The sequence below is a fragment of the Plectrocnemia conspersa genome, unplaced genomic scaffold, assembly GCF_051122295.1.
Source record: "Plectrocnemia conspersa isolate PC_06_02 unplaced genomic scaffold, ASM5112229v1 ptg000011l, whole genome shotgun sequence".
Taxonomy (NCBI): Eukaryota; Metazoa; Arthropoda; class Insecta; order Trichoptera; family Polycentropodidae; genus Plectrocnemia; species Plectrocnemia conspersa.
Genome location: NW_028277175.1, coordinates 28,532,259 through 28,540,000, shown reverse-complemented (window position 1 = coordinate 28,540,000; position 7,742 = coordinate 28,532,259). Strand labels below are relative to the sequence as shown.

General features: G+C 25.5%; 1 protein-coding gene across 2 annotated transcripts in view; it reads left to right on the top strand.

The window, feature by feature from the left end:
- The window catches only part of LOC148230179 (pancreatic triacylglycerol lipase-like), a 48,682-nt gene that overhangs the window by 1,088 nt on the left and 39,852 nt on the right, over positions 1 to 7,742 (top strand). The window lies entirely within an intron of this gene.

The window sequence follows — 7,742 nt, the reverse complement described above, 5'->3', positions numbered from 1 at the left end:
TAGATATTTCTTGTTATTGCTAGTATTAGAATTATCCAGCGTTTTTTATGTTACAAAATAATATTCAACCATTTCTACACATCATTTTCTTATTAAGATCTGCCTAATATAAGGCACTTTTTTATTTTTCTCTTGAATAATTTTGACAGATTTTGCACTTGATTCAATGATGCTCCTTTTTTAATATAAGATTATTTTTGATTAGATCTTTCCCTCTAATTGTTAGTATGAGAATTTTCATTGCATTTTATATATAAATATTATAAAATACTGTTAAACCACTTCTATTGTACATATTTTTATTTCTAATTAAGATATGCATAATTTATTTTTAGGACACTTTTCATATTTTTTATTTAAACCTTTTTTGACAGATTTTAAACTCAAATATACTAATCTAAATAATTTTATTGTTACTCTTTTTAATATAATATAGATTATTTTAGATTAAATCTTCCCCTTGTAATTGCAAATATTAGAATTTTCGTTACATTTTTAAAGATAATAAAAAATACTGTTTAATCACTTATTATATATACATAATTTTGATTCAAAAATAAAAAATAGTTTTATTGATATTTTCCTTTCATATAAAACTAACTAACATATTTTAATTAATTTTTCTCTTACTGCTAGTATTAGAATTTTACTGCATTTTCTGAGTATTACAAAATAAAGTTCAACCATTTTAACATATTTTTTTTCATTAAGATCTGCATAATATATTTTTAAGCACTTTACTCATTTTTACTATTAAACATTTTTGACAAATTTTATATTGAAATATACTGATTTTTATTCGAAGATTGAAAAATTATTTTATTGTTATTTTTCATATAATGTGGATTATTTTGGATTAGATTTTTCTCACGTTATAGTGTGTATTAGAATTTTTGTTGCATTTTCTATGTATTACAGCTTCTACATATTTGTATTTCTTATTAAGATTTGCATAATATATTTTTAAGACACTTTTTTCATCATTTCTCTCAAATGCTTTGGCCAGATTTTTAACTAAAATAAACTAATCTTGATTCATAGAATAAAAATAATTTTATCGTTACTTTCCTTTCATATAATGTATAATATGTTTTAATAGATCTTTCACCTATTATTGCTATTAATAGATTTTTTTTCATTTTATATATGTACATATATTAAAAAACACTGTTTAACAGCTTCTACATATTTTCATTTCCTATTAAGATCAACATAATTTATTTTTAGGTCACTTTTCATATTTTTTCTTTCAAACATTTTTAGCAGATTTTGATCTGAAATATACTAATCTCGATACGAAGATTAAAAATAATTTTATTTCATATAAAACGGAATATATTTTAATTAATCTTTCTCTTATTATTGCTAGTATTAGAATTTTTCTGCATTTTCTAAATGTTACAAAATAATGTTCAACCATTTCAATATATTTATATTTCATTAAGATCTGTATAATATATATTTAAGCATTTTTCTCAATTTTACACTTGAACATTTATGACAAATTTCAACTGAAATATACTAATCATTATTCGAAAATTAATAAAAATAATTTTATAGATTTTTTTATTTTATATTGAATTTTTCGTTATTTCTCTTAAACATTTTTGTCAGATTTTTAACTGAAATATACTTATCTTAATTCGAAAAATATTTTTTTTGTACTTCTTTATTATTGCCAATATTATAATTAATCTTTCATTTATAAAATGTTAAATAATATTTTTTTTAATAAAATCTGCATAAATACTATTTTAAATTCTATTCTGATTTTTTCTGAAATTTAGTCAGATTTATCTTGATCTTAATCTTGATTTTAAAATATAAAATACATTAATAAACTATTGAATAAACCTTTTATTAACTCTTAGTACATATCACCCAATGGAATATAAGCTACATAAAGTTTACTTGAATTGTGGTCAAAATAATGATCGGAAATCGGTTTATAATGGTTTTGCTAAAGATCAACGTATAATGTCTTAATACGAGTACATTTTTCGATAATAAAATGTGGTATGATTTATTATGACGTAACAGATTTCTTATAAATATTTTGTATCAATATATTATACGTGTAATGTTTACAATCTAACATATGTATGTAAAAATATTTGTTCTTATCCACTTTTCATAACAATTAAAAATATCCTAAATTTTGTTAAATAATAACATAATGTTTTAATACATGTGTTTATTACTTCTTAAATTCATATTAATTATACTTTATCTCTGCAATTACAAAAATAGAGCAAAATATTTTTTGTGTGATAGCAATAGATGTAATACATAATGTTTATGCAAATATCATACTAAATGATTTATAATATATACATAAATTATTATTAGACTTTAATAATATGAATATAAAATAAACCTTGCAAATACAACATGTCAAAATGTTATAAAGTTGACATTGACATTTGAATTGCTCAACAAATAGTTTAAAAAAAATATTTACCATATAATATGTTATAAAAGAAACACAAAAAACGTTTATATACTTTTAAGTTGTGTGGAAATACAAAATAAACTTAATAATTATATAGTACTTGAAACATGTAATAGGTAACGGAAGGTAGCATTCCAGTTAAATCGATCGGTTAAAAATTATAGATAACCTTCGCGTGTAAGGTTGATTGTACGCTTATGTATTTTTTCACTATAATTAGACTTAATTTCCATTAAAATAATAAGTGCACATATACTAAAATTAGATCATTGTCAAATAATATTTTTTGTTATATTATTAGATTAAAAACATTTACATTGCACTTGAAATATTTGAACTACTTTTAAAAACTTTAATTTTTTTATCTTTTTTATCTTTAGGCATCTTAATAATCAATTTCAAGAGTTGGAATATTTTTATTTTTAAATATGTTTTTTATAAGTTGGAAAAACATATTTTTTTCTGTTGCAACCCAAATCTAAATTAAACAAATTAATCAAACCGAACTTGACCTAATGAAAGTTCCAAAACCACTTTTGTTTACAGTGAATATGATTTTACTGAAACAGTTAGTGAAAATTTAACTTAAAAATTCATTCACTGTGACAAAAAAAATCTAAATCGTATCAATGCACATAATCTAAAGCGACAGTCGTTTCTACTGCCTAGTAATTATTCGCCTCGGGCGACTTTGTTTGTTTATATCCGCGTGCCGGCCCTGCATGATGACACAAATATTACGTGTGTGCGTTTATATGTAGGTACGCATATATTAAAAAAAAAAATAAACGTGCGTTACGTTTTCTCATAATCAAAACAATACTTCCATAAATTTCCAGTAATGCCCGACTTACTTTTTCCGCTTGCGAAACAATCCGTAACACACATGTTTACGTTGCGGCCGTAATTCCGTTACGGTTACGTCACCGGAAGTCTTCCGTTCTTCCACGTTGACACCGAATCGTGATGCTTTTTTTTACGTTCTATCAACTTAATAGACGCGATGTTGCGTAAGCTGAATACTTTATGAAAATATGTAGTCCATTACGATTGTTACGTTTTTTTACGTCTGAGAATAATTTTATTTGATGCGTTTGAAATTTAAAAAAAAATACATCATCATTACGTTTTTACGGCTTCCGGTGTAAAAATATGAAAATTTGATGATAAATCATATATTTAAAAATCTAGTCATCTAAAAAAATAATAATTAATATACAACCTATAGTTAAATATTCGATTGCTATGAAAATATTTGCAGCTTTTGATATTTGTCATTAGTTGATATATAACTTTACTTGACAAGAGCAAAATTTTTATATTTAGTATAATCACCCAAGAGTACATAAAAGTATTGTTTATCAACACGATAAACCAATGGTATAAATCAGTAACTAAACCTGAAAGACATGGATATAAAAAAGAGCTATTTTGTGCATAGTGACATATTCCAAATATATTTGCTTCTTAGTATTCGTTCATATTTATAGTAAAATATTTGTATATTTTTTTTAAAATTAAGTACCAATTCTGAAAGTCAAGTTGTGTAAATGTTTCTAAGTAATTTTTCTACCGATGAATCTATAGCCATACGATGAAGTTCTTATCTTTATATTATTTTTACATCAGCCACGACTATTAAAATCAAAATAACCAAGAAAAAACACGTTGTAACTTCAGAAATTGCTCTTATTTCTCAGTTAATATTCTGCATATGTGGACTTTTTCATTGGCTGGTATTAATGTATTTATCACAATTAATGTTTATTTGTAAATCTATGTAGAGTAATTTATTCTAGCATACTGAATTGCAGTCTTTTTTGCAGCATAAATAATTAAAATAAAACTTGGTATTTAACTTTTGAAAGCTCAAAGCTCAAATATTTTTTAAATTAAAATAAGTAATCCAGATATTTTTATATCAATAATATAATAATAAAAAAACAAAATATGGAAGAAAAAACGCGTTTTAATTGCAGAAATTCTGAAATTTACATTTATTTCCTAAGTAATATTGTACAACTATGGACATTTTCAATAGCATATATTGCTTTTCTTATCATTTTTATATTAATACAAATAAGGTTTATGTGTAAGTAAGTCTGTCTAAAGTCATTTATTAAGATATTTTTTAAAACATTTTGAACTACAGTCTTTTTTGCATTGAAGAAATACCATAAATTACTCATTTATTTTTTAGTAATAATTATGCAACTGTGAAATTTTTTAATAGCTGGTATTAACTTGTATCTCATTAATAATTACGAATAAGTTTTGATTATGTTTTTTTGCTCTTTATTATTGCCATATATGCGGCATGATCTGAAAGTGTTTGCAAAACTTCAGATTAACTTTATTTACAGAAATATCTGGAGTATCTATTTTAGCTGTCCACTGATTTTTTTAATTATTTTCTTTAAATACTTATTAGTGTTTGTATAATGAGAATTATACCTGTCACGTCATGGTGGTCAGATTTATAATAAAAAAATAAAAATATAGTCAACTTATCAATTTTTTGCAAATATTCATTTAAAATAGATCTAATGCACAAAAAACAGCTTACTTAAAATATTATTTTATATATATACAATATATCATAATTTTATTTGCGACATAATTTTTTTATTTATTAATAATAGCAAAAAATCTATTTTTAAATATAACTGATTTATAAAATATTACAGAAATATCTCTACTAAATGATATCTTACATAACTCAAAATATATATATTTGTTTAACTTCTCCCAATAAAGAAATACCAACGGTAATTATTTTTTGGTCTACCGTTACCGTCCTATCCGTCTTTTTGTGACTCGAGGGACCATTAACCCTTTAACTGCGGATGACACCTATAGAAGTCATCAAGAAAATCGCTAGTATGCATTGTGCACCTGCAAGTGTCATGAAACTTTGCGCCTTGTAATATGTTTTTTGTATAACTTCAGGTTGGAAAACAATTTATTTAAATAACTTATGGCACAAATAGGTGCTCCCCCACATATATTAGTTACAAAAATACAAGTGGCGGTGAAAGGGTTAAAATACCTAAAATAATTTTGCTTTTTATATTTCACTTCTACTTAACATTGTACGTACGTGGACTCACCACCGCGTCATCACAGTATGGAAGTCAGCAATATAAAAACAACCTGACGAAAGTCTTCCACTCGGCTTAGACCAAAACTTCTTTTGCCCATAACGATATTTTAATCTAAATAAATATGATCAATACTATTATTAAATTCTATTTTGATTCCAAAAAAGTTTTAATTAAATTCGATTGAATGTAATTTTGTGTGTAGCTTATACATATACAAATATGTACATACATACACAATATTATCAATAAATGCATATGATAGCGTTATATCTTTTTTTTATTCAACATCTGCTAGGTTTTACATTTAGATTAATATATTAAATAATATAATTGGCATTTTTTTCCCTTTAGAATCCATATATTGGCATGTATATTTTACAGCACTTAAATTGAGGTGATCATAAAAAAAAGTGTCTGTACACTGTAGAGTTTGCAATAAAGTTCAATGTAAAGATGCAATAAATAATTTTTCTGTAAAATTCTTCATATATTGTATATTCTATTATCATAACATCATAATTGATAACCTGTCACGGGAAATAGAGTAGCTTAAATTATTTATTTTATTAAAAGTCATAGTTAATCATTGTAATAAAAAAATAGTGTGATCTTACCAATTTTATTTTAAAGATTTAAAGATTCTGTAACCCTGAAATCATTAAAGATTTTGCAATACTAGATTTTAAAATCATTTTTTTTTCATTAGAATTTCAAATAAATTACAATGAGGTTGTAATTGTTTCACAATCGCAAGCATCAATTAAATTAATAGAAAAATAGCTAATGAACTCCTTAATTATCTGATCTCATAAAAACAACACATACAGACATTTTAACTATCACAATTAATTACGATTCGTCAAAATTATAATTGCAAAATAACTTCTATCGCGTTTGAAGAAATTGCCACACGCGCGCCACAATAATTATTACAATATGCAAATCTGTGTAATTATACATTTACAATGAATGCAATTTGATGTTTATGTAATAATACATACACAAATCAACAAAAAATAAACACCCGGTTCGAATCTTGAACGCTTCTTCGGTGTGAAACGAGCAAATCACGACTGTCCCTAATTGCGGATTGTAGTGAATTTGCACAACCAAATTTGCAATATTAGTTTTTGAAATGCAGTTGAAAAAACGTAGGTAAAAAATGGCAAATTGACGAGTTTGATGAAACGTAATTTGCTTATTAAAATCGCATCAGAGTTGTAGTATAATTTGCTTGTTGACTTTCAATGTCAGTGTTATGAAATGATTATCCTTTTTTTAAATAAAGATAATTGCTTGTGGTTCGATGAACTATTTTTTTTTTGTATTTTGCTCAATCTGGAGTACCAAAGGGATGCAAACCCTCTGTTTTTTTTGCTCTTTATTAATGACATGCATGACCCGAAAATTCTATATTATTTAAGGCAGAGGTATTTTAATGAGAAATACTTTCTTTGATGGCTTAGTAGTGACGTTTTATCTATGCACTTCGTCAAAGTTGCGATAATGGCTCGAGGGTGCTTGGCTTCGTCATGCAGAGCGCATGTCATTTTGCGCTCTGTACGATACGCTAGTTTGTAACGTCCTCGAATATATCTCCATTGTCTGGAATACAAGAGAAGCAAAGTACTCGTTGTTAGAGAGCAATTGGAAAAAAGCGATTGTGTCCTATTGCATTTTTCCAAGAAACATTAGGATAAAATTCATTGCATTCTCGGCGTAGTGTCTACTCAATAAATCACTTTGTAAAGTTGCTATGGGACGGTGTTGACATCAATGCGAGTCAGAGTCGCGATCGCATCCCATATTCTTGTCCGTTGCGGCCAGGACGTCAGCGCTTGAGAACGCTGCTCTTTCACGAGTCATCCAGCTTCTGAATGAGCTTGTCAAACATGAAGATGTTTTCATTGATAACAATGAGGATAGTGCGGCTCTGTTTCAGCTGTGCACTGTTTTTTCTTAAATTTTTTTTTTAATGTTGATTAATGTTTGTATAATGACCATTATGACGCTTTAGGGAAACCTGTGAAGACATGATGATCAGATTTATATATTTTTTAAATAAAATAAATATTTAATTATCAAATGTTTTGCATATATTTATTTAAAAATAGATCAAGTAATTATTGTGTGTAATTTTGTAACAATAATTCTTTATAGCATATCCTATAAATTTATTTTCTTTT